Source organism: Cyanistes caeruleus, chromosome 8, assembly GCF_971803275.1.
Source record: "Cyanistes caeruleus chromosome 8, bCyaCae1.hap1.1, whole genome shotgun sequence".
NCBI lineage: Eukaryota > Metazoa > Chordata > Aves > Passeriformes > Paridae > Cyanistes > Cyanistes caeruleus.
This window is the reverse complement of record NC_141708.1, coordinates 38,304,227-38,330,393: the sequence shown is the minus strand read 5'-3', so window position 1 is coordinate 38,330,393 and position 26,167 is coordinate 38,304,227. Positions and strand designations below refer to the sequence as shown.

Here is a 26,167-nt window from a genome sequence, read left to right as displayed (position 1 = left end):
TGATGGACTCCTGACTGCAGGGCTGGGGTGATGGTGCTGCCTTCTGCATGCCTTTCCTTTGTGGACACAAACCAGTGCAAAAGCAAGGTCCTGAAGCAACCGGGATCCTCCTGAGAGGGCCACTCCGTTCCAGCAGCAGTGCTGAACACACTCCCCCTCCTCTCCCAGCCCTGGCCAGCGCTACAGCAGGCAGAGGAGGGAGCTGCCTGGGGAAAATGGAATCTTGGCCCTGCTCCACCAGGTACCAACCTCTTCCTCTGCTAGACAATGTGCCTTCACACAAAAGACGAGTCCCCAAAGGATGGGCCTTGCAGGCTCTTGCCTTGGAGTGGGAGCAGCTCCACCCTGCTTTTATTCTGGTGGCAGCTTGCTTCCTCCCAAGGTAGACACTGGTGCTCCCAGGGTGAGCACTCCCGGTGGAATGGCCAGGCCTCCCAGCCCTGCAGTTTAAAAAGGAGCACAGACACACACACAGAGAGAACCATGGACAGGTGAGAAAGAAATGCTCCGTGAGGCGAGGCTGGCTTGAACAGCTGCATCCTGGGCATTGCTTTGTTGTCTCCCATCACCCAGCTCTGCAGCCAAGAGGCCCCTGTGGTCTGTAGCACCCGCTTGGTGCACGTGGGACCGCTCGGGGAAGGCGGCCAGAGCAGGACGTACTGGGGACCCGGGTGCAGCAGCCACGTAGAAATGCTGTGAGGTCCAGAGACACCGAGCGGTACGGCCAGCCCGGGTCACAGCCACGCTGGAAGGGGAGCGGGAGCTGAGAGTATGGGATGGGGTCATACTTTGTTCCAAGGCAGGTAAATTCCCCACCATTTTTCCTTGTTATTTTGAACTCTAACAGCATCAAACACTTTGTGCTTCTCTGCGTTTAATATACAGTTTTCCAGTGAGTTGGCTGCTCACAGTTTTTCTCTGTTTCACCACAAAATCGGTTGTAAGATCTTTTGGATCAAATCCCAACATCTCTATTTACTCGTGGATTAGGAAGGAAAATGTTGAAATATCCCGAATTTCACCCCAAAAGCCTCCCAGGATTTCCTCCCAAAATCCCCCAATTTTCACCCCAAATCCCCAAATTTCAGCGCCAAAATCCCCCAGGGTTTCACCCCAAAATCCATCCTGCGAGTCCAGAGTTTCTGGAACCAGTCCGGTGGTTCTAGACTATTCTGCTGGACCCCGCTCGGTGCTGAGGTTCCAGATCACCCAGGACAGTCCAAAACACCGGGAGAACCTCAGCAGCCTTCAGGACCCCCGGGATGGATCCAGAACCTTCTGGAAGACAATCAGCACCCTCAGGATGGATCCAGGACCTCCTGGAAGATGCCCAGGACCCTCAGGATGGATCCAGCACCATCTGGAAGGCACTCTGCAACATCGGGACACATCCTGCACCATCGGGTAGGCACGCAGCACAATCGTGACGGATCCAGCACCTTCTGGAAGGTGCTCAGCATCCTTGGGACGGATCCAGCACCCTCTGGAAGGCGCTCAGCACCCTCGGGATGGTGCTGAGCACCCTCAACACTCATCCTGCACCCTCGGGATGGTGCTGAGCACCCTCAGCATGCTCAGCACCATCCCGAGGGTGCTGAGCACCATCCCGAGGGTGCAGGATGAGTGTTGAGGGTGCTCAGCACCATCCCGAGGGTGCAGGATGAGTCCCGCGGTTGCAGGATAAGTCCTGAGCGTGCTCAGCACCATACCGTGGGTGCTCAGCGCCGTCTCGAGGGTGCTCAGCACCATCCCGAGGATGCAGGATGAGTACCGAGGGTGCTCAGCACGCTCGGGACTCATCCTGTACCTTCTGGAAGGCGCTCAGCACCCTCGGGACCTTTGATCCTGTTCCCTTTGATCCCATTACCTTTTTTCCCAATTTCCGTTTCTCCCATAATTCCCTTTTTTTTCTTTATTCCTGGTTTGTTGTTTTCTTTCCCGTTTTTTTTTTTCTCCCGATTTCCAGTGTTTTTTTCTTTATTCCCGTTTTTTCCCCCAGTTCCCGATTTTCCCCCAATTCCCGTTTATTTATTGTGCCGGTGTTAGCAGCGGGGCAGAGACAGGCGGGGGCCGTGTGCCGGCGTCGGGCGGCTGCGGTGGTGGACGCGGGGACGTGAAGACGCACGGCGGGGACCGGACAGCGGCTGGGCCGGGCGGTGGCAGAGGCGACGCGGCTGTCAGCAGTTGTAGAGCCGGGGCCCCGTGCCCGTCCTTGCTCTCCCCCCCGCGGCTTGAGAGGCCGGTACGGAGGGCGGTGGAAAAGCTGCGGCTGCGAGCGGGCACGGGGCAGCCGCGCGCGGCGGCAGGAACATCGGCGATAGAACCTGTGACTGCGCATGCGTGGATGACGTCAGCGCCGCAGGGCAGCATGGGGGAGTGGTGTGGGACGGCGCGACTTCCGAATGGGCCCCGGCGGCACCGCTGAGAGCGGCGTCGCTGAACGGCGGCGGCGGCGGCGGGAACGGCGACTGCACGGCTGCCGGGAAAGCGGAGCCCGCGGGGCGCCATAGGCGGCGCGGGCGGCACGGAGCGGCTGTAGGGGAGCGGAGCGTGCCGGAACTGGGGTAGGAGTAACGAGGGCCGCGCGGTCGAGGGGCGGGGGCGCGCCGCTCTAAGCGGGCGGGAAGGGAGGGACGCCTGTGGGGACAGAGGGAACGGGGGCCGTGAGGGCAGAGCCGGGGGCGGGCAGGGCGGGGATTGCGACACCGGTGACGAGGCTGGGGGGGGTGTGGAACACGGAGCGGGGAGCTCGCCGGTTGCCACGTCGGAGACGGGAGAGGGATGAGGATGGGGAAGGGGAGGGGGCGCCGCGGGATCCGCCGTGGGGTTTGGGGACATAGGAACAGACCGCGAAATCACGGGGGCTGGGGCAGGTGGGGCAGGGAGGCAAGAAGGGGATAACACACTCTTAACATCCTGGACCTGATGATCCCTATGGGTCCCTTCCAGTTTGGGATATTCCATGATTCTGTGATTCTTTATGAGAGAGGGAGGGAAAGAAGTAAGATTAGAGCAGAACCCTGTATCATTGAACAGATGTTAAAACAGCTCTCTCAGCAGGAGAAAAAGAATAAAGAGAGAAAGTTGTGAAACCCAAATTCTGGAGCTCTGTCAAGCCCCAGGTGCCTCAGCTGATGGGGTCAGCCTGCTTCCAAAGTAAGAATTAGAAGCTGCAGCCTGTAAGGAAGCATCTCTTTTCTGCTGTCCCTCTCTCCAGGGCATGTGGTGAAAATGCCAGCCACAGAAAAGGGATCCTGGTGGAAACTTCCCCTTCACCTTTGATGTGATGGATGCAGATGGCAACAAACTGATGGACCGGGTTTTTTACATCCATGTCATAGGTAAAAGGCAGTTATGCTTTCTTTGCTGCAGCGCTCAGGGCTGCTCCCAGATTCCATCCCACATGTACTGCAAGGCGAAATGTAATTCTTGAGACTCGGTTTTGATGCGCCGTCAATTCCAAGGCCTTTGAAGTGAGGGGCACGGGGAGATTTTGCAGATGTAAGGGTTCATTCTTTGGCTTCTGACAAACTCAGTGAAAAGGTAGAAAAATTCCCCTTAGTATCTTTCACATTTTGTTGAGATCGTCTATAAGACATTATAATGTTATCAACCCCGATCAATGGCAAGGCCTAAAGTTCCTGGTTTGGAATTATCAAAACATTTGTGCGTGTGTTTTGTTTTCCTGCCCAAGCACCCACGGGAAGAAGCATCTCCTAACTCAGCTTTGTGTTTAACCCTTCCAGAGGACAGATTTCCCCCCTCCATCATCACTAACGAGGGGCTGGTGTTGGATGAGAACTCGGCAAAGACAATCAGAACCCTCCAGCTCTCGGCCACTGACCAGGACAGCGAAGCCTCCCAGCTCCAGTTGAAGGTCACCTGGCAGCCACAGCTGGGGCATCTGGAGCACGTGGCTTCCCCAGGTGAGCTGGGAGGTGTTGGGCTCTCACAGCAGCAAAATGCTGGAGGCTTTTGAGCCCTAAACATTCATTGCAGGAAAAACATGCCCAGAGGCAGCGACACACAATTCCAGTTCCTGTTAGAAATCAAAGCTAAAATAAATGAGCCCAGAGGGTTAGGGAATAAGGTGAGTGGAGGCAGAGCAGCCCAATAATCCCAGTTTAGGATTTATTCAGCCTCTGGGCCAGTTTCTGGCCCTACTGCTGCTTCTGCAGTAGGTTTTCCTTTTCTCCCAGGAAAACCTTTGGCCTTTGCTGTGAACAGCAAAGAATCCATCCCTTAATGTCCTTGGGAACGGCTCATCTTGGTGCACAGACTGTCCTCCTTGGTGCTTTCTGTCCTCCTCTTGGCCAGTATGTCCCTTGATCCCTAAAGCCCAGCCTGTTTCCCTAAGCTGTGCTGTGGAGAGAGGAAGGGAACCGTCTACTGAGTTTAACAGGAAGCGATGTTGGGGTGTGATGGTTGTGCTGGATAATGAACTCTGGTTGTTCAGGGAAGGGGGTTGGTCAGTTCTGCAGATGTGATCTGAATTTCAGAGCTGCCTTTCGTGCCTGCTGACTGTGCGAGTGTGCTGCCTCTCCCTGATGAATTAATCTTGATCTGTGGTGTCATAAAATACGCTCTTCTGATTTTATTATATTCATCTAAGGTTGTATTTCTTCTTAACTTTATATTTCTCGTTAACGTGAGATGAAAGCGGAAATATCTGCTCTGTGTTTTCAAGATGCAGACGGTCCCTGTACAGCTCAGTTTGGGTGTGTGGTTTGCCTCATCTTCTCACAAAAACATGTTGAAAGGGCAGGAATAGTGAATGAGTTATAATAAGCAAACTACTCTCTGCTGTGAGAGTAAATTAAAAACTTGCAGTATCTTTGTCTAAATTGCAAACTAACCAGCGAATCTTGTACTTGGGAGACTTGAATTAAGGGCTTTATTCCTCCTGTTATTTAAAATCTGATGATGATTCTGATTTCTCTGCTTTTTCATGTCTGTGAGGGACCAATAAGGCTACCGAGTCACAGACTGAGAAGTAGCTGTAATGATTCAAATGACCTAAACCTAAGGAGAGAATACTGAAGTGTTCAAAAGAGAACCCAAACCTTTCCAGCTGATGAGCTCTGAGGAAATATTAGCTGATCGTTCCATTGTGGCTCATTTATTTAAATCAGATCCTGGTGTCTTCTGTAGTGTGGCCAGCACTTGTCAGCAGCCATTTAGTGTGATATATTGGTGGCAAACTTCTTGTCAGGATGTTGGTTGACAGCAGCAGTAAAAACTGTTGAACGTAGCAAAGAGATTTAAAAATGCTCAAGTGTTTTTTAAAATGCTTGTCAGGTACCTTTCTGTGGCTGTGTCACACCTAATGGGCTGTAAAGATGTCACTATAAATCAGTGCTGAAAATGGGACTGGGTACTAAATGCAGGGGTATAAGGAAGGGCAGAGAGAAGAGATCCTTGGAAGGCATTTTGGAAAACTGCTGTGAGGCCAGGAGGCCTTCGGTTCATCCCCAGTGATGCCACGGTTGGCTTAGTCCTGCCCAGCAGCGACAATCCAAGTGTTACATGGACAGTTTTTCTCCCAGCTTCTCTGCCCCAGGAGGCCCACTCCCAACAGGAGGAGATGAAAAGAAGCCTGGACTTCTTTTTGAGAAGGAAATTTTAGGAGGCTCTGTGCCAGCTAAATCCCTGGCTCAGCTGAGGGTTCACGGGGCAGCCTGCCTTGGATCAGAACCAGCCAAAACCGAGTCCTCATGCCTAAATATGTCCTGCTTCCCGTAGTTTTTCCCTGCCTTGCTCTTTCTGCTGCGCATTTCCTCCCTGTTGTTCGTTTTCCAGGGACAAGAATTAGTTCCTTCAGCCAGGCAGACTTGGCCTCTGGCAGCATCCAGTACATCCACACCAGTGAGGAGGAAAAGCACACGGATGCCTTCACCTTTTCTGTGTCTGATGGGACAAACGAGGTCAGTCCCAGCCTGACTTTTGCCTGAGTGGGCAGATGTGGCTGTTCCTCCTTCTCCTGCTGTGGGATTTCCCACATCGCTCAGGTCAGGGAGGGAGGAAGGCCTGTGCAGGGAACAGGGAGCCACCTGCCCTGTGGGCTCACCAAGAGCTGGGTGCCTGGTTTTCAGCTGCTTGCCAACTGTTGCTGGAGCTCAACTTTGATCCAGTGCACTGACAGCGTAGTGACGACAGCCAGCCCCTGGAGAAATGCCTTTTTCCTGCTTTCTGAAAGAGAAGAAGTCTAGCTGCACATAGAGGGAGAGGGGCAAAACTGAGTGAGAGAGGGAGGGAAAGTGGATGTCCGTAAATATCACAGAAAGAGGGAGAATTAATGAGTGGGGAGGGATAAAGAAGTAATCTGGGCTTAGCAGCTCAGACAAGGCTGAAATGAAGAGACCCAAACTGGGGATCGCTGTGCTCTTGCGGTGAAGTCACACTCTTGGAAGGCTGAATTTGGCAAGGGAAGCTTTTCTTCCTGTCCCAGGTGAGCCAGACATTTGACATCACCATAAACCCCGTGGATGACTCCTTGCCCATCGTGCAAATCTTTGGGATGACAGTTCAGGAAGGGGTGAGAAAAACCATCACGGAGTTTGAGCTCAAAGCGACAGATGCTGACACAGAGGTAAGGCAGGACCACCCCCAGCCTCCTTGCTCCCCTCTTGTGCTGCACATCTGGGCTTGTGTTTAAAGACTTAATGCTGAATTTATGCTCAGCATGGATGGAAATGGCACTTCCTCTTCTTCCTGGGTCTGGCCAGAGGCTGAGCTGTCGAACACTGGCTCTATCTCACTGCTGTTTCCCCTGCAGCGAGAGATCTGGCTGCCTGAGCCAAAATCCTGCCCCCAAGGTTTTTGCCCTGGCAGAAGTGGCAAGGGACACACTGCCCGGAATGGCTGCAGGACTGGGGGCTGCTCTTGTGTTCGTGGAGCAGGCACAGGGGTGGGTGGGAGCTGTCTCAGACCAGCTGAAGCAGGAATTCGGTGGGATGTGCCTTGTTTTATAGGGAGACACCTACAAAACAAAATCCCTTGGGAGAGGGACAAGGACAGGGCGGGGCTCAGGGGGAACCAGGAATGTTCTGTGCTAACCCTTGTGTTGGGAACACCAACGCAGGGGAGCTGCCCGGCCAGAATCCCTGTCCGGGCCTCCTGAGCTGGAAGGGCAGTGTCCTGAGGTCGTGTCCCCAGCTTTGCCCCTCCATGTCCGGGCACAGGTGGAGTCCCTGACGTTCGGGGCGGTGCAGCCGCCCCGGCACGGGCTGATGGAGCGCAGCGGCCGCGGGCAGCGTCCTCTGCAGGCCACCACCTTCACCAGGGATGACATCACATCTACCAGAAGCGCGGCAGCTGCAGGCACGGCGGCGGCAGCGCGCTCAGGGACCGCTTCACCCTCACCGTCTCCGACGGCACCAGCCCCCTCTTCGTGGTGCAGGAGGGAGGGAAGAAGGTCAGGGAGGAGAAGGGATGGGAGGGGGCCTTGGGAGCTCACAGGGATCTGCCTCCTCTCGGGGCAGGGGGGACTGAGATGCTGACTGAACGTTCTCGGTCACGTCTTTGCTTCTTCCCCTCCCTGCAAACTCTGCCCTTGGTGCCAGCAGAGCCGAAGGGAGCCGAGCTGGTGACGTGGTGGCTGAGGCTCTGACTCGCACAGTAACCCCCGTGTCTCTGAACTGGTGTCAGGTGGTGACGGCAGCACCGCAGCGCTTCCAGGTGGACATCCTCCCTGTGGATGACGGGACACCCAGGGTGGTCACCAACCTGGGCCTGCAGTGACTGGAGTACACGGATGGCAAGGTAACAGCTGCCTGGCCTCAGCTTGGGCTGCTTCTCAGGCTGCTCCAGGAGAAGGGGCTTCGCAGGAGAGCATCCTCATCCTTCAGCACTTTGATTTTTGGGATGGAGAATACCCTCCCCAGGGTACATTTTTAGCTTTGCTGACGGTAGAGATGTCTTGATGATGTGCGGCAGAGATAGATGGCTTTCCAAGGATACGGTGCAGGAGTTTCTTGCTGTGAAACAAATGCCTTTGTTGTGCTGAAATCCAAACAAAACCCCATAAAACTCTCAGCTTGTTTCTGAGGAGCCAGCACTAACTGTAAAGCAACACTTTGGTTCTTCCCAGAAAAAAATGAGTGGAAAACGCTGTAGTAAGAAATTGCATTAAGAAATGGCTATCTCAGCTCAAACTCCTCACTTCAGGAAAAGCACTCCTGCTCCTCGAGCAGCTCAATTTTCTCTCTTTCTCCTGCTGTCAAAAACATTCTGCTTTTGAAGAGAAAGCAAAATGTGGTAGAACTGAATCAGATCCACCTGAGGGCATTTGAAAAGTGCTCTCCTGGAGGCTCTCCAAGGCTGTGCGAACTGTCTTGAGTGAGTCCTTCAATCTGAGGCTGTTTGCAGATGTTTTATTGCCAAGCAGGGCCTCACCTGAGCGTCAGCACAGCTCGTGGAACAGAACTTTCTAAGTTAAACCCAAAGATTTGTCCTAGCTTTTAGCCCCAGCTAAATAAGGCTGGGCAGCTGCTTTGGAATTTGCTTTTCTTTGAGCCACATCTGTCTTCTTAATTAAACTAAACCTGGCTTAATTAAACCAGATGCGAGGCAAAATTTGAATCTTTGTTGTGTTGTCAAACACGTTGTGGGATATCTCAGTTCAAGGCCGCTCTGTGCTTTCACATCCCTAGATTTTCCCTTTGTCTGTTTTAACAGAGGGATGGTCGGGCTTTTTGTGTGAACAGTCAATCAGACTTGCACTGCTGGAGCTTCAGTTTGACTCCCTTGGTTTTGGCTTTAATCCAGGCCACCAATCTCATCACTAAGAAGGAATTACTGATGACAGATCCTGACACAGATGACGAACAGCTGATCTATGAGATAACAGCCGGTCCCAGAAATGGCCACGTGGAGAACAAGCTGAAGCCGGGCACAGCTGTGACCACCTTTACACAGGGTATGGAGCTGGGCTGTGTCCTGCTGCTTTTTTCCATCACTTGATTCAGTTTGTTAAAATAAGGGAAAAATAGGTGTGAGGGGAGAAGACAAGGGGCAGATCTCCAAAGTGTGTTGACAGTAAGCATTGAACTTGGCTGTCAGTTGCAGAAATCCTGTAATTTCTTGGAGACACCAACCTGTGTCCTGCAGCTTGTCACAGGTTCTCCAGGCTTGTTAGAGCTGGAGCTGTGACTTGGGGCAGTGAAGAGGGGTTATAGATCTTGCAGGAGGTGTTCATCACAGTGGTGTGGCTAGCTGTGCAGAGCCAGCAAAATGTGGGGAGAGTTCACTCTTGCGGGGCTGAGGGAAGGGGAGGTGAGGGGGTAACTGCTCCCTGTGATCCTCGCTCCATGTGGCCGTGCAGACCCACACTGCTCATCTCCAAAGCTGCCTTGGGATTTCTGTCCCAACTCCTTGGACGTTCCCTCCCGGCAGAGGATGTGAACCAGGGCCTCATTCGGTACGTGGCGCACGAGGAGATGGTCCAGGAGACCGCGGACAGCTTTCAGTTCCTAGTGAAGGACAGCAAACTCAACGTGGTCAGCGGCAACGTCTTCCACGTCCAGCGGTCCCTTCTCAGCTTTACTCACGGCAGGTAAGTGGCACGAGGGGCACTTGGCTGGGGGCTGGGCTCTTAGCTGAGCTCCCTGCAGCATGGGAAGGCAATTCTGTCAGTGAGGAGAGGGGCCTAAAGCGTGGAGCAGCTGCCCCGCGCCCAAGTCCCCGGTTGTTATTGTTCCTCGGATCTCCCAGGGAGGCCACGCTCACCCCCGCAGCCCCGCACGGGGTTTGCTCCCCAGCCCGTTACCTGTGTGTGTTCGATCCCTTTTTCCAGCTACGAGGTCAGGGAGAGCGCCGGCTCCGTCAGCGTCGCCGTGAGGCGGGTGGGGAACCTCAACCGGTACAGCATTGTCCTGTGCCGCACCGAGCAGGGAACGGCCACCGCTGGAGCCGCATCACGGCCCGGGGAGCAGGACTACGTGGAGTATGCGGGGCAGGTGGGTGGGCCTGACCACACCTGCCTCACACAGAGCCTGGAGGAAAGAACAGACAAAAAGTGCTAAAAACACCGAGGAGGGTGTGTTTTATTCCTAAAGTCACGCGAGTTATTTGCTGTCAGAAGAGGGAACGCCTCAGAGCAGGGTGAGACGGGAAGGACGGGAAGCTCCAGAGCCCGGTCCAAGGACAGCAGCCGGATTTCTGCCTTCCAGGTGCAGTTCGAGGAGCGGGAGGACACCAAGGCCTGCCACCGTCACCATCAACGACGACGACGTGTTCGAGGGCACGGAGAGCTTTTCCGTAGAGCTCAGCATGCCGGCCTACGCCCTGCTGGGGAACGTCACCCGGGCCACCGTCACCGTCGCGGACCCCGAGGACGAGCCCACGCTGCAGTTTGACGGGAACGCCTTCCACGTCAGCGAGAGCGCCGGCTTGCTCTCGGCTCCCGTGCAAAGGAAAGGTGGGTCGGGCTGGGCAGGACATGCTGAGCCCCATGGGAGGGCCATGGGGGAACCCTCGTGACAGAGAGCGAGCCCTTGGGCTGTGCCTGCTTGTGGTTTTGGGGTCTTCTCCGATGTTATGTGGCACGACTGTGAAACGTCAAGCTACACGCAGTGTGTTTGTTCCTGTCTCTGCTGTTAAAGCTTCTTGGGTTTGGATTTGTTTCAGCTCCCAGCAGGAGCAAACCCTTGTATTTGTTTGCTGCTTCTCTGTGACCTAGACAGTGTTTTATGTGGACCCTGTCACTGGGCTGCATGTTAATAGGCAAGTGCCACCGGTTTTCTGAGTGTGGATTTAGGAGCATGCCTGGAAGTCATGTCTAAGCCAGCTGCCATGCAAGTTCAGGAGCAGGGACGGTGTTCTTTTTCATTCCTCGCCCTCTTTTCCGAATGCTGCTTTATTTTTTAAGTGACCAGTATCTCCAGCAAACAGATTAAAAGTATTTCCACAGATCTATGGAGTTTCCCTGTTGCTTCCTAGGGGATGCCAGCAGCACCGTGTCTGCATCTGCTACACCGTCCCCCAATCGGCCAAGGGCAGCAGCCTTCACGTGCTGGAATCCGGCTCCGACTTCAAGTCCCGGGGGCTGTCGGATGAGAGCCGCCTCATTTTGGGGCCAGGTGTCACCCTGGTGACCTGTGATGTCACTCTGATCGACGACAGCGAATATGAAGAGGAAGAGGAGTTTGAGGTGGTGCTGGCCGACACCTCGAACAGCGCCCGCATCGGCAGCCGGGCTTCAGCCAACGCGGTCATCGCCGGTCCCAACGACGCCTCCACGCTGTTCCTGGGGAATGCCACCTTTACTGTCAGCGAGGCTGCAGGTGAGGAGCAGGTGGTCGTGTTGGGATGCTCACTGTAGAAGCTTTCACCACCAGGAGGTGCCAGAAGGAGCGATTCGGGGCACAGCAGAACTTCAGAGATGTGCGGATGGGCTCTGGTTCCCTGTGTGCCCAGGGGGAGCCTGGGGGCAGGAGCAGTGCTGCAGGGCAAGGCAGGGGTTTGTGGAACGTGGCTGCTCTCTCAGTTTGTGCTCTCTCAGTTTGTTCTCTCTCATGTGCACGTGCTGCTGCAGGACACATTGAGATCCCAGTGCTCCGGCAGGGACCCGACCTCTCCACGCCCACGTCGGTGTGGTGTGCCACTCGGACGTCAGACCCGCCCTCGGCCAGCCCGGGAGTTGATTATGTCCCCAGCTCCAGAAAAATAGAGTTCAGGCCAGGCAAGACAGAAGAGGTGAGGAGCCACTTGGATTCCTGCTGGGTCTGCTTTGCCTGGTGACACTTGTCTTGTGTTTCTGTGCATATCTAGCATTTGTTTTGAATATCCTCGCTGGGCCACTTGAGAACTGTTAATGAGTCTGCTAAGCACAGACTCCCATCCCATCAGCACTCCAGCCAGGAGAGATTTGGCCGTGCCACCTCTTCCATGATAAGGATGGCTGCCCTGTTCTCTGAAATGATAAGCTGGATTCACGTAGAACGTTCTTTGCATTGATTAATGGATTCAGAAAACCCAGTGACATAATGGCTTTACACTAGACTGCCAGATGTGAGTGCTGAGAGGGATGAAAGCTTTATACGTCTAACAGCAGGAATTCCACTTTCCTCCCAGTTCTGCCCCCTGACAATCCTGGACGATGCTCAGTACCCAGTGATAGAAGGGCTGGAGACATTTGTTGTTTACCTCAGCTCCCCCTACGGAGCCGAGCTGGCAAAGCCGTTCCAGGCTGTCGTGGCCATTAACGACATTTTCCAAGACGGTAAGTTACCCCTGGCAGCTCTATCTGCTCTGTTCTGGCCCCTTGGCTCCCTGAGGATCCTCAGCTCTGCTGGGCTCTGTTTCTGCCCCTCTGCAGTGCCCAGCATGCAGTTCACCAAGGACACCTACACGGCCAAGGAGAAGGAAGGGACCCTGCACATCCCCATCTTCCGCACGGGGGACCTGAGCTACGAGTCCTCCGTCAGGTGCTACACGCGGAGCCAGACGGCGCAGGTCACGGAGGACTTCGCGGAGAGGAGGGATGCAGAGGAGTCTCGCGTCACCTTCTTCAAAGGGGAGAAGGTGAGCTGGACCTGCCTCGTGGGGGAGCGAAGAACCGGTGCTGGGAGAGAGGTTCACGTCTCCTCCTCGGCTCTCTGTCGTCAGAGGGAGCTGGCAGAGTTGTCCAGGCTGGTTTCAGGTGGCACAGATTCTTGTCCTAGCAGCGTGAGCCACTCTGAAGGGGCTGTGCGTTTCATGATGAAACTGGTTACGTTATGAAATGTAAATGTGATGCATCAGGAGGACTCAGGGTTGTTCTACAGAGAGCTGTGGGATTGTGGAAAGAGATGTCTTTGCTGATGTGTCTCCTCCTGTAACAGGCTGTGCTTTGTCCACACTGAAGTAGCAGCCCTAAAAATAGAAGGGTTTCTTCCAGGATGGACAGCAACCCTGGATAGTGAGGCACAGCCTGGCCTTTACGGGGCTTTATCAGATGTATCAGTGTGCGCTGCTTTCTCCTCTTCACTTGGCTGTAGGTGAAGAACTGCAGCGTCCACATCAGTGATGACTCTGCCTTCGAACCAGAAGAGCAGTTCCAGGTCTATCTGAGTAGCCCCCTTGGAAACCATTGGAGCGGAGCTCGGGTTGGGAAGATGGACGTGGCAACCGTAACTGTCACCAATGAGGAAGATGGTGAGTGAGGCTGCTCTGCAAGGATGTCCTGCTGCTTCCCAGGGAGTCGGCACAGTCCCAGGGCTGCAGTGAATGCCTTCGGTGCCGTGGTCACAGCCCTGTGCTGGGCTGAAGGGAGGGCTTGGCTAAGAGAGCTCAGACGCACCACCTCTCCTGTTTCCATTGCTGGAAGTTGCTGTGCTTCCCCTGGGAGATGTTCCTCTCCCTCCACAGCATCACAGCCTGGAGAGATCTGTGGGGGGAGAAGAGGGATGCCAGGGATGGGAGAATCATTTGCCATCCTCTGTAACCCAATGCCCTCGTTAAGTTCTGCCCTAAGTCACACCCAAGCCTTTTTGGCCCCTGCTTTGAGGAGCCCCTCGCTCCGAAGGCGTGTAGACGAGTCTGAAAGGAGCTGAGCTGAGCCAGTCAGGGGTGCAAACCCGGAGCTTTTCCCCTCCCTGCTGTGCCTGCAGCCCCCAGCATCGAGTTCGAAGAGGCCGCGTACCAGGTGCCGGGAGCCGCCGGGCCCGGAGGGAGTGGCTGTGCTGAACATCCCGGTGATCCGCAGAGGTGACCAGAACAGAACGTCCAAGGTGCGCTGCAGCGCCCGCGACGGCTCGGCACAGGCCGGCGTGGATTACTACCCCAAGAGTTGGATGCTCAAGTTCAGCCCAGGTGAAGGGGCCTGGCGGGGAGGGTCTGAGGTGGGGATGCGACCAGGGACGTTTTGTGCGCGCCAGGGACTTCCAGGAGGTTTGGGAAAAGCCACTGGAAAAGCATGAAGTTTGCTGTAATGTTGTTACTCAAAATTAGCTGATGTGTTTAAAGGAAGGCTGATCAGAGCAGAGGAGGAAGCGCTGGCACTTGGCAGAGTCAAGTCCTCCTGAAGGAACATAGGCCTGTGAACACCTCAGACCACGTTGCTGGACCAAGAAGCCCTCACCAAATGGCTCTGCACACTGGTGTGAGGAAGACGAGGGATGGGAATGTGCTTTGCATCCCAGATTTTTCCTTCAGGCAGCTACTACAAGACAGTCGCTATTAATCCTCAGATGGCATCTGCTAGTAAATCTATCACCGGATCGATTGGATCAGTTGTCATAGCTGGAGTTTTATGTTTATAGTGGGCTCCTCTGGGTAAATTATTAGCAGCAATGAGTGGAAATAAAATTTATAATGCGTATTTTATCCTAATGTCTCCGTGGTCACAGCTGGGAGCAGGGTCCGGATGAGAACTTCAGAGCAGTCTCTGGTGATGAATCCACTTCTCTCTGTTTTTCTTGTACTCGCTCCCTCAGGCGTGGCCCACATCATGTTTAAGGTGGAGATCATGTCCAACGAAGACCGGGAGTGGCACGAGTCCATTTCTCTGGTGCTGGGCCCAGATGATCCTGTGGAAGCAGTTCTAGGAGACAGCAGCACTGCCACAGTGACTATTTTGGATCAGGAGGCAGCGGGGAGCCCGATTCTCCCAGCACCTCCCGTGGTGAGTGGATGTGAGTTGGTGCCCTTCAAGCACAGAGTGGAAACCGCAGTGGGATTTGGGAAATAGAAAGTGGGGCTGCCGTGGCAACGTGGGAGGCGTGGATGGCTTTTTCCACCCTTTCCCTCGGCTCCAGCTGAGTGCTGCCCTCTGGTTTCCCACAGGTGGTCACCGTGGCTGGTCACTACGACCGCGTGGAAGAAGTGACCAAGGAGGGTGCGAAGAAATCCCCCTCCCCAGGCTACCCCCTCGTCTGTGTCACTCCCTGTGACCTTCACATCCCCAAGTACGCCCTGATGAAGGAGCGCTGCGGCGAGGCCGGGATCAACCAGTCTTCCATACAGTTCAGCTGGGAAGTGGCCGCCCCCACGGACGGGAACGGAAGCCCGCTGGCCTTTCGAGACCATCACGGACAACACGCCCTTCACCAGCGTCAACCACAGGGTACGCGGGCGGGGAGGCACCGGTGGGGCTGTGGAGATTCTGGCCTAAAAATCTCATTGGATTTGGGACTAGCTGGGAGGCCTGGGTGCTTTTCATTTATTTCATTTATTTTCCATTTCATTCATTTTCCATTTATTTTATTCTCTAAATCTTCAGAGTGCCAGGAAAATACTGGTTTCTTTTAATGTAGGGCCGTACTGGAAATACAAAACGTTCTCAGCTGGGCTCCCTTTTATAAGTTTGACTGTGTTCTCGGCCAATAGAAATGAGCAGAGGCGGCTCAGGCCGTGCTCCACAACATGGGATATTTTGGCTCATTCCCTAATTAAGAGACCAGAAGCCAAAAATGTTCCTCTAGAAACGAGTGGCTTTCCCTGTTTGGGGTGTCTCACTGTCCTCTCCTGGCTGCGTTATCCACGTGCAGCCCACTCCATCTCCCCCAGGCTCTCCCATTAAATTGCTTGGACCAGCATCATCTCTCTTAATTCCTGCCAGCCTGGAACTAGTTCATGAAGTTTCCTTTTATAGCTCCAATTGTTTGCACAAACCCAGAGGAGCCGCCTGGCCGGAGAAACTGCCCAGTGGAGCATGTGGAGCCTGGCCCCAGCCAGGCTGGAACATCTCCCCGAATTCTCCAGGGCCTGCAAAGTACAGCTGCACTCTGCAGATAATAAATGGAGAGCTCTGGGAGGCCTGAGCAAGCAGAATTGCTCATTTTTAATTCACAGCCTTGGAAATCAGGGGGGTTTTGAGGTGAAATTGTGCCCAGAGTTCCTTTGTCCCATGGTCCCAGGGAGCCTTAGCACTGCCCCCGCATTACAACGCCGGTTTGTCTGAGGTACCTGCACGTAAAGAACGTCCAGAGTCACCTCTGACTTCACTGCAAGGCGCATAACCCCCTTTCTGGGGTTTTATTGCCAGGTAAGGGACTCTGCTCAGTCCTTCCTGACAGTCCACGTCCCTCTCTACGTGTCCTACATCTGTGTGACGGCACCGAGGGGCTGGGCTTCCCCGGAGCACCGCAGCGAGATGGAGTTCTCCTTCTTCTACGACACCGTTCTCTGGAGGACAGGTGAGCCTGAGGCGCTCCAAGGGCTATGGAAGAAGTGGTTCCTTCATGTTTTCCCCTTAGCTCCTGCACTGCCCCCAGAGTCCTGAGGGAGCGGGGAACTCGGAATATTGCCTTCCTCTGTGCTTGCGGGGGGCTTAGGCAGCCGGTGGCTGACGGAGGGAGCGTGCAGCTGGCTCACTGGAGGCTGATCCCAGCTGAACCCTGCCTTGTGGAGGTGTCCCAAGCGCTTCTGGGGCTGGCAGAGCCCAGCAGAGGAGAGCGAGGGTGCTGTGTGGGCTCCCAGTGGCGCTTGCTGTCCTTGCAGGGATCCAGACGGACAGCGCGCTCTCGGCCTGCCTGCAGATAATCCCCATCTACATCCGCGAGGACGGCCGGCCGGTCATCGAGTTCAAGACGCAGGCCAAGTTCAGAGGTGAGGGCAGCGATCCTGGCAGGGACACAGAGCAGGGTCACACAGAGCTCTGCTCTGACGGCACAGGCAGCGGAACGAGTCCCCGTCCCCGCCGGGAGCCCCTCTGCCCCTGCGAGGTGGGGCCTCTCCGCGCTCTGCCTCCCGTCACCTCCTTGTCCTCCCCCAGGGCTGTTTGTCATGGAGCACCACAGCCTGCCAGGTGTCAGGTCCTCTTTGGTAACTCCAGAGCACCTGGGAGGCATCGAATTTGCCCTGCAGCTGCTGTGGAGCGCTCAGACTTTTGATTCTCCCTACCAGCTCTGGAGAGCAACCAGCTCCTACAACAGGTGAGGGCTGGGGGTGCAGTCCCCTCCAGCAGCTTCCCCCACAGCAGCACGTTCTCCCTGGCACCCCTCCAGCAGCCACGCCAGCAATAGCACGGAATGCTCAGGAGCTTGGTCAGAGCTGGAGCACCGTTGTACTGCGAGAAAAATCAGCTCAGCCTCTTGGAAAGGAATGTTTCCAGCAGTGCGGCCTGTGGATAGACTGATCCCAGAGTCACACTTGTCCCTCGGGGACTGCTGGATGACATTGCTGGGGCAAGGGAGAGGTGCTGCCCTGGGTGAAGAGCTTTGAGCTGTGCTTGGTGGCTGCAGGGTCTTCTGTCTGTTCCCAGGAAGGATTACTCTGGAGGATACACCATCTTCCTGATGCCCTGCACGGTGCAGCCCACGCCGCCGTGGGCAGAGCCTGGAGCCAAGCCCCTGCCCTGCCCTGCCCGGCTCACGCTCCCGAGCGGTAAGAGGGCAGGAGGGCAGGCTCGGCCCCTTTGGGGTGCACACCCGTCCAAACCTCATCTCCCCTTTGTTTCCTTCCTTGTCCCAGTTGCAGGTTTTTGATCCCGATCGCCTTCCGGCAGACAAACCGCCCACTTCCAGTTGTTTACTCCCTGAACACAGAGTTTCAGCTCTGTAACAACGAGAAGGTTTTTCTAATGGACCCCACCAAATCGGAAAGGTCTCTGGCAGAAATGGATTACAAGGGGGCTTTATCCAAGGGTAGGATTTACCTCTCCTCTTCTGCCTGTGCCCAGCATTTCTGCTTTCACAGCTTCCATTCCCTGGAGAGGAAAGGGCAGAACCCACGTGTAGCTTTGCCTCTTCTACAGCAGTAATTGACATCTTACAGCCCTGTGAAAGAACAGCGTGCTCTGGCACCGCGTTTTGTCACTCCCACACACCGAGCCCTTCCCAAACAACCCCAACCCTTCTGAACACGGACACTTGGCTCTGGCAGCGTTTTCCTGCTTGGGAAATTTCACCTGCCCCTCTTTGTCCCGACCTCCCCCCGGGCAGATCCTGTACCGGCGCGTGCTCTGGCCCCCCGAACAAAACCTCAACGCCGCTTACAAGCTGCAGCTGGAGAAGGTCTACCTGTGCACAGGCAGGGCTGGCCACGTGCCCCTCTTCGACCCCACGGGCACCGTCTACAACCAGGGGCCCCAGTACGGCTGCATCCAGCCCCACAAGTACCTGAAGCACCGATTCCTCCTCCTGGTGAGTGCTCTGCTCCTGCTTCTTCCCGTTTGGGATTTGCTCTGGCAACCGGCAGGCGGTGGCTGCAAAGGGATGAGGAAGGGAGCCCGTGGGGGATGTTTTGTGCTGCTGCTGCTGCTGCTGCCAGCTGTGAACACCAGATCAGTTTTCCCCCACCCTTTGAGTGTGTTCCTCAATCGGTGCCCACGTGTACGTGTGGAGATGGGGCATTCGGACTAGATCCCTGACACAGGTGTTTGGTGGGGCTCTGGCTTCCAGCCTCCCTTGGGAAAGCAGACAGCATCCCTCACCACACTTCTCTGACTTTCCAGCACCGAAACCAGACAGAAGTGACGGGTAAGTATTTCCACGCTGTGCCTTTTGACTCTGCCCACTTTGCTTCCCAGCTGTCCGAGTTCCACTCGGTGAGCAGCATGCCCGGAGTTGATGGATTTACTCTCAAGGTGGATGCTCTCTACCAGGTATGGAGTACCCAGTGCTTTTGGTAGCCCAAAATGGACTCCTCTGTCCAGGACCTCCCGAACACTTGGTGAATTGTAGACTCTGGGCCTTCACACTTCACCTCTGATACAAGAAATGAAGATGAGGATGTTAGTCCCGTAATTTCATTTTTTTTTTCCCCTGAGGCACTCATGAGAAAGCTCTTTAAAAACACTTTATTCGTGTTCCTGAAGGAATTAATGCCATTGCAAAGGCAGGACACCTCGCTGGGTGGTGCGTGCTCCCGAGGAGCTCCCCTTGAACAGCGAGGTGGAGCTGCCCCGGGGCGCCCCGAAGGCGGCGGGCGGCCGCTGCTGCACCGTCAGGAACCTTCATCCACCGAGGGACAGCGGCGGCCTCTGCAAGGGCCAGGGCCAGGGAAGTGAAGCAGGTGCACTTGCAAGTCATACGGGTATTTTTTTAGTCTGGTGAGGAGGGGCAGCTGTCAATTCCCCCTGCTCCCGTCTTAGCGACTGCACCGCCGCCCTTCCTCCGTGCTGCTCCAGCTCTCCCGGGCTTAACTGGGCAGGGTGGCGAAGGCATCTGCCACCCCCGTGAGCCAGCCGAGGAGCAGCCGGGTTCCTCGTTGGCCTCCGGAAGAGAGTAAAGCTAAAATACAAAACCCGCTGTGATCGGGGTGTCCCTTCTTGCGCCGCCCCGCCGGTCTCCCTCATTCCCCTGGGGCGCGGCGGGCCGGAGCCCCACGGAGCTGCTGCGCCGGGGAAGGGAAGGAGGGAGACGCGGGCGCCCAGCTCGGCTCGGCCCCGCCGCGGCCTCGGGGCCGGCGGAGCGGGGGGCCCGGGCCGGGAGCGCTCCGGGGCTGCGGGACCGGCCGGGCCCAGGCGGGGGCGCCGCGTCCGAACCGGGACCCGCAGCGCTCCCGCAGCCGGCGCCGCCCTCCCGCCGCGATGCCGAGCCCGGGACCGAGCCCGATCCGCCCCACGGGGGAGAGGCGGCACCGCCCGGGACCGCAGGGCGGACACCCGCGGGACCCGAACCCCCGCATCCCGGCTCCGGCTGTGGGCTCCGTCACCCGCTTTCGGTCAGCCCCGTCCCGGCATCGCGGCAGGAGGGGGGAGTCGAGTCCCGGCGAGGGAGTGCCCAGTCCCCCCGGCCTTGTCTCAACCCCAATCCGGCCGTGCTCCGCCGCCCCCGAGACCCGCCACCCGGGGCCGGCCGGGGGAGAGGCGGCACCGCTCCGCCGGCGGACACCGGCAGGACTCTGCCCCGCGGCAGACCCCGTCCCGAGCCGCGGCCCCGCCGCAGCGCGCAGGGCTCGGAGCGGAGCCCGCCGGGAGCAGCCCCCGGGCCGGGGCTCGCCCGGCGCCGAGCGAGAGTCCCGGGCCGGCGGCACGGGGGGCGGGGCCGCATGAGGAGCGGGGCCACGGGGCACAGCCCGAGCGCGCCTGGGAACTGCCGAGGGGTCCCGGGCGGCGCCGCCTCTCCGTCATCGAGGCGGCATCGGCCTCGGGTCCGGGATCGGTTCCGGGTCCGGGATGGCGGCGGCGATTCCCGCCGCGGAGCCCCCGTGTGGGCCCGGGACCCCGCAGGGCGCCCTCTGGCGGACGCGGAGCGCCCGGTGCGAGCGCGCCGCCCCCGGCGGCCCCGGGACAGCGGCACGAGGGGGGCGAGGCCAAGGAGGGGCGGGGCCGGCTCAGGGGCGGGGGCACGGAGCGCGTGCGCAGCTCGGGACAGCAGAGCGCGTGCGCGGCGCGGGGCCGCCTCAGGTGTGCGGGGCGGGGCCGGCACAGGTGCGAGGGGGGGGACCGAGGCCACTTAAACACCGGAAGGGCGGCGGCCGCCATTTTCTCCGGGAGGAGCCGGCTGCGGCCGCTCCGGTGAGGCGCTTCTCTCTTTTCTGCTTTTATCTCTCCATTCTGCTTTTATGTCTCCTTCCTGCTTTTATCTCTTCTCTCTGTCTCTTCTCTCTCCTCTGCTTTTATCTCTCCTCTCTGCTTCTTTCTCCTCTCCGCTTTTATCTTTCCTCTCCGCTTTTATCTTTCCTCTCTGCTTTTACCTCTCCGCTTTTATCTCTCCTTTCTCTGCTTCTTTCTCCTCTCTGCTTCTTTCTCCTCTCTGCTTTTATCTCCTCTCTGCTTTTCTCTTCTTTCTGCTTTTCTCTCCTCTCCGTTTCTCTCCTTTCTCTGCTTTTATCTTTCCTTTCTCTGTTTTTCTCTCTCCTTTCTGCTTTTATCTCTCCTTTCTCAGCTTCTCTCCCCTCTCTCCTTCTCTGTTTTTCTCTCTCCTCTCTGCATTTGTCTCTCCTCTCTGCTTTTATCTCTCCTCTCTGTTTTTCTCTCCTCTCCTTCTCTCTCCCGTCTCCTTCTCTCCCCTCTCTGCTGTTCTTCCCCGTCTCCCCTCGCACCGCCCGCCCCCCCTGCCCCCGCCTCTGTTCCTGCTCTGTTCCCTTACAAACCCTGACTCCTGTCTCTGTTCTTCCTTCTCCTTCTCCCTCCATCCTCCCGCCCGTCCCGACCCTGCAGCCTCCCGTTATCCTCGCCTGTGCCCGCTCTTACCCTCCCTGTCCCCCTTCTCCTTCCTCTCTCGTCCTTATCCTTTCCCTCTCTTCCTCATCCTCCTTCTCTCGTCCTTATCCTTTCCCTCTCTTCCTTATCCTTTCCCTCTCTTCCTCATCCTCCTTCTCTCGTCCTTATCCTTTCCCTCTCTTCCTCATCCTCCTTCTCTCGTCCTTATCCTTTCCCTCTCTTCCTCATCCTCCTTCTCTCGTCCTTATCCTCTTTCTCTCGTCCTTATCCTTTCCCTCTCTTCCTCATCCTCCTTCTCTCTTCCTTATCATCCTTCTCTCGTCCTTATCCTTTCCCTCTCTTCCTTATCCTTTCCCTCTCTTCCTCATCCTTTCCCTCTCTCTTCCTCATCCTCCTTCTCTCGTCCTTATCCTTTCCCTCTCTTCCTCATCCTTTCCCTCTCTCGTCCTTATCCTCCTTCTCTCTGTCCCTTTCTGTCTTCCCCCGCAGCCGCGGGGCTCGGGGCGCCGGATAATAAAGCCCCGAGGGCCGGAGCCGGCGCCCCCGGCGGGAATCCCCTCACGGGGCCGGAGCCCGCGGTGCGGGTCCCCCCACGCACAACACGGCCCCACACTGCCGGGTGTCCCCACATCACACTGGGGGCTCCCGGGGGGCTTAGGGTGGGCCCCCTCCTCCGGAGGGGTCTGGGGTGGGGTAGCGAGGGTTGGGGGGCTGCGGGGGGGATTGGGATGGGGGGGTTTGGGAAGGGCCCCCTCGTTAGGAGGGGGTCCCGGGTGGGGGGGGAGGGTTAGGGGGGGTTTAGGGTGGGCCCCCTCCTCTGGAGGGGGTCCTGGGGGGGGTGGGGGGGGGGGGGTTTGGGAAGGGCCCCCTCGTTAGGAGGGGGTCCCGGGTGGGGGGTGGGTTAGGGAGGGCCCCCTCCGGAGGAGGGGGTCCCGGGGAGGGGCGGGGGGCGGGGCCCCCTCCGGAGGGGGGGGCCCGGGGTGGGGGGGGGCTGGGGGGCTCCGCCCCCTAAGCCCCTCCCACTTCGGGCCCTCCCCTCCGGAGGGGGCTCCGCCACCCGGCCCGTCCCCAGGACCCCCTCCTCCGGACCGGGGCCCGGGGGGGGGAGGGGGGGCGGGGTGGGTGGGGGGGAATAGGAGGGGGAGTGCTGTCGTTAGACACAAATGTGCGATTACGGTGCAGAGTGACGTGACCCCTCCTGCTGCCCCCCCCACCCACCCCGCCCCCCCTCCCCCCCCGGGCCCCGGTCCGGAGGAGGGGGTCCTGGGGAGGGGCCGGGTGGCGGAGCCCCCTCCGGAGGGGAGGGCCCGAAGCGGGAGGGGCTTAGGGGGCGGAGCCCCCCAGCCCCCCCCCACCCCGGGCCCCCCCCTCCGGAGGGGGCCCCGCCCCCCGCCCCTCCCCGGGACCCCCTCCTCCGGAGGGGGCCCTCCCTAACCCACCCCCCACCCGGGACCCCCTCCTAACGAGGGGGCCCTTCCCAAACCCCCCCCCCCACCCCCCCCAGGACCCCCTCCAGAGGAGGGGGCCCACCCTAAACCCCCCCTAACCCTCCCCCCCCACCCGGGACCCCCTCCTAACGAGGGGGCCCTTCCCAAACCCCCCCATCCCAATCCCCCCCGCAGCCCCCCAACCCTCGCTACCCCACCCCAGACCCCTCCGGAGGAGGGGGCCCACCCTAAGCCCCCCGGGAGCCCCCAGTGTGATGTGGGGACACCCGGCAGTGTGGGGCCGTGTTGTGCGTGGGGGGACCCGCACCGCGGGCTCCGGCCCCGTGAGGGGATTCCCGCCGGGGGCGCCGGCTCCGGCCCTCGGGGCTTTATTATCCGGCGCCCCGAGCCCCGCGGCTGCGGGGGAAGACAGAAAGGGACAGAGAGAAGGAGGATAAGGACGAGAGAGGGAAAGGATGAGGAAGAGAGGGAAAGGATAAGGACGAGAGAAGGAGGATGAGGAAGAGAGAGGGAAAGGATGAGGAAGAGAGGGAAAGGATAAGGAAGAGAGGGAAAGGATAAGGACGAGAGAAGGATGATAAGGAAGAGAGAAGGAGGATGAGGAAGAGAGGGAAAGGATAAGGACGAGAGAAAGAGGATAAGGACGAGAGAAGGAGGATGAGGAAGAGAGGGAAAGGATAAGGACGAGAGAAGGAGGATGAGGAAGAGAGGGAAAGGATAAGGACGAGAGAAGGAGGATGAGGAAGAGAGGGAAAGGATAAGGAAGAGAGAGAAAGGATAAGGACGAGAGAAGGAGGATGAGGAAGAGAGGGAAAGGATAAGGACGACAGAAGGATGATAAGGAAGAGAGAAGGAGGATGAGGAAGAGAGTGAAAGGATAAGGACGAGAGAAGGAGGATGAGGAAGAGAGGGAAAGGATAAGGACGAGAGAAGGAGGATGAGGAAGAGAGGGAAAGGATAAGGAAGAGAGGGAAAGGATAAGGACGAGAGAAGGAGGATGAGGAAGAGAGGGAAAGGATAAGGACGACAGAAGGATGATAAGGAAGAGAGAAGGAGGATGAGGAAGAGAGTGAAAGGATAAGGACGAGAGAAGGAGGATGAGGAAGAGAGGGAAAGGATAAGGACGAGAGAAAGAGGATAAGGACGAGAGAAGGAGGGTGAGGAAGAGAGAAGGAGGATGAGGAAGAGAGGGAAAGGATAAGGAAGAGAGGGAAAGGATAAAGACGAGAGAAGGAAGATGAGGAAGAGAGGGAAAGGATAAGGAAGAGAGGGAAAGGATAAAGACGAGAGAAGGAGGATGAGGAAGAGAGGGAAAGGATGAGGAAGAGAGGAAAAGGATAAGGAAGAGAGGGAAAGGATAAGGACGAGAGAAGGATGATAAGGAAGAGAGAAGGAGGATGAGGAAGAGAGGGAAAGGATAAGGACGAGAGAAAGAGGATAAGGACGAGAGAAGGAGGATGAGGAAGAGAGGGAAAGGATAAGGACGAGAGAAGGAGGATGAGGAAGAGAGGGAAAGGATAAGGACGAGAGAAGGAGGATGAGGAAGAGAGGGAAAGGATAAGGAAGAGAGGGAAAGGATAAGGACGAGAGAAGGAGGATGAGGAAGAGAGGGAAAGGATAAGGACGACAGAAGGATGATAAGGAAGAGAGAAGGAGGATGAGGAAGAGAGTGAAAGGATAAGGACGAGAGAAGGAGGATAAGGATGAGAGAAGGAGGGTGAGGAAGAGAGAAGGAGGATGAGGAAGAGAGGGAAAGGATAAGGACGAGAGAGGAAGGAGAAGGGGGACAGGGAGGGTAAGAGCGGGCACAGGCGAGGATAACGGGAGGCTGCAGGGTCGGGACGGGCGGGAGGATGGAGGGAGAAGGAGAAGGAAGAACAGAGACAGGAGTCAGGGTTTGTAAGGGAACAGAGCAGGAACAGAGGCGGGGGCAGGGGGGGGCGGGCGGTGCGAGGGGAGACGGGGGAGAACAGCAGAGAGGGGAGAGAAGGAGACGGGAGAGAGAAGGAGAGGAGAGAAAAACAGAGAGGAGAGATAAAAGCAGAGAGGAGAGACAAATGCAGAGAGGAGAGAGAAAAACAGAGAAGGAGAGAGGGGAGAGAAGCTGAGAAAGGAGAGATAAAAGCAGAAAGGAGAGAGAAAAACAGAGAAAGGAAAGATAAAAGCAGAGAAAGGAGAGAAGCGGAGAGGAGAGAAAAGCAGAAAGAAGAGAAAAGCAGAGAGGAGATAAAAGCAGAGAGGAGAAAGAAGCAGAGAGGAGAAAGAAGCAGAGAAAGGAGAGATAAAAGCGGAGAGGTAAAAGCAGAGAGGAAAGATAAAAGCGGAGAGGAAAGATAAAAGCGGAGAGGAGAAAGAAGCAGAGAGGAGAGATAAAAGCAGAGGAGAGAGAAGAGACAGAGAGAAGAGATAAAAGCAGGAAGGAGAGATAAAAGCAGAATGGAGAGATAAAAGCAGAAAAGAGAGAAGCGCCTCACCGGAGCGGCCGCAGCCGGCTCCTCCCGGAGAAAATGGCGGCCGCCGCCCTTCTGGTGTTTAAGTGGCCTCGGTCCCCCCCCTCGCACCTGTGCCGGCCCCGCCCCGCACACCTGAGGCGGCCCCGCGCCGCGCACGCGCTCTGCTGTCCCGAGCTGCGCACGCGCTCCGTGCCCCCGCCCCTGAGCCGGCCCCGCCCCTCCTTGGCCTCGCCCCCCTCGTGCCGCTGTCCCGGGGCCGCCGGGGGCGGCGCGCTCGCACCGGGCGCTCCGCGTCCGCCAGAGGGCGCCCTGCGGGGTCCCGGGCCCACACGGGGGCTCCGCGGCGGGAATCGCCGCCGCCATCCCGGACCCGGAACCGATCCCGGACCCGAGGCCGATGCCGCCTCGATGACGGAGAGGCGGCGCCGCCCGGGACCCCTCGGCAGTTCCCAGGCGCGCTCGGGCTGTGCCCCGTGGCCCCGCTCCTCATGCGGCCCCGCCCCCCGTGCCGCCGGCCCGGGACTCTCGCTCGGCGCCGGGCGAGCCCCGGCCCGGGGGCTGCTCCCGGCGGGCTCCGCTCCGAGCCCTGCGCGCTGCGGCGGGGCCGCGGCTCGGGACGGGGTCTGCCGCGGGGCAGAGTCCTGCCGGTGTCCGCCGGCGGAGCGGTGCCGCCTCTCCCCCGGCCGGCCCCGGGTGGCGGGTCTCGGGGGCGGCGGAGCACGGCCGGATTGGGGTTGAGACAAGGCCGGGGGGACTGGGCACTCCCTCGCCGGGACTCGACTCCCCCCTCCTGCCGCGATGCCGGGACGGGGCTGACCGAAAGCGGGTGACGGAGCCCACAGCCGGAGCCGGGATGCGGGGGTTCGGGTCCTGCGGGTGTCCGCCCTGCGGTCCCGGGCGGTGCCGCCTCTCCCCCGTGGGGCGGATCGGGCTCGGTCCCGGGCTCGGCATCGCGGCGGGAGGGCGGCGCCGGCTGCGGGAGCGCTGCGGGTCCCGGTTCGGACGCGGCGCCCCCGCCTGGGCCCGGCCGGTCCCGCAGCCCCGGAGCGCTCCCGGCCCGGGCCCCCCGCTCCGCCGGCCCCGAGGCCGCGGCGGGGCCCGAGCCGAGCTGGGCGCCCGCGTCTCCCTCCTTCCCTTCCCCGGCGCAGCAGCTCCGTGGGGCTCCGGCCCGCCGCGCCCCAGGGGAATGAGGGAGACCGGCGGGGCGGCGCAAGAAGGGACACCCCGATCACAGCGGG

General features: G+C 58.1%; 1 pseudogene; it reads left to right on the top strand.

The window, feature by feature from the left end:
* Positions 1-483: 483 nt before the first annotated feature.
* On the top strand, positions 484-18,665 carry LOC111945448 (extracellular matrix organizing protein FRAS1-like; annotated as a pseudogene).
* Positions 18,666-26,167: the final 7,502 nt, after the last annotated feature.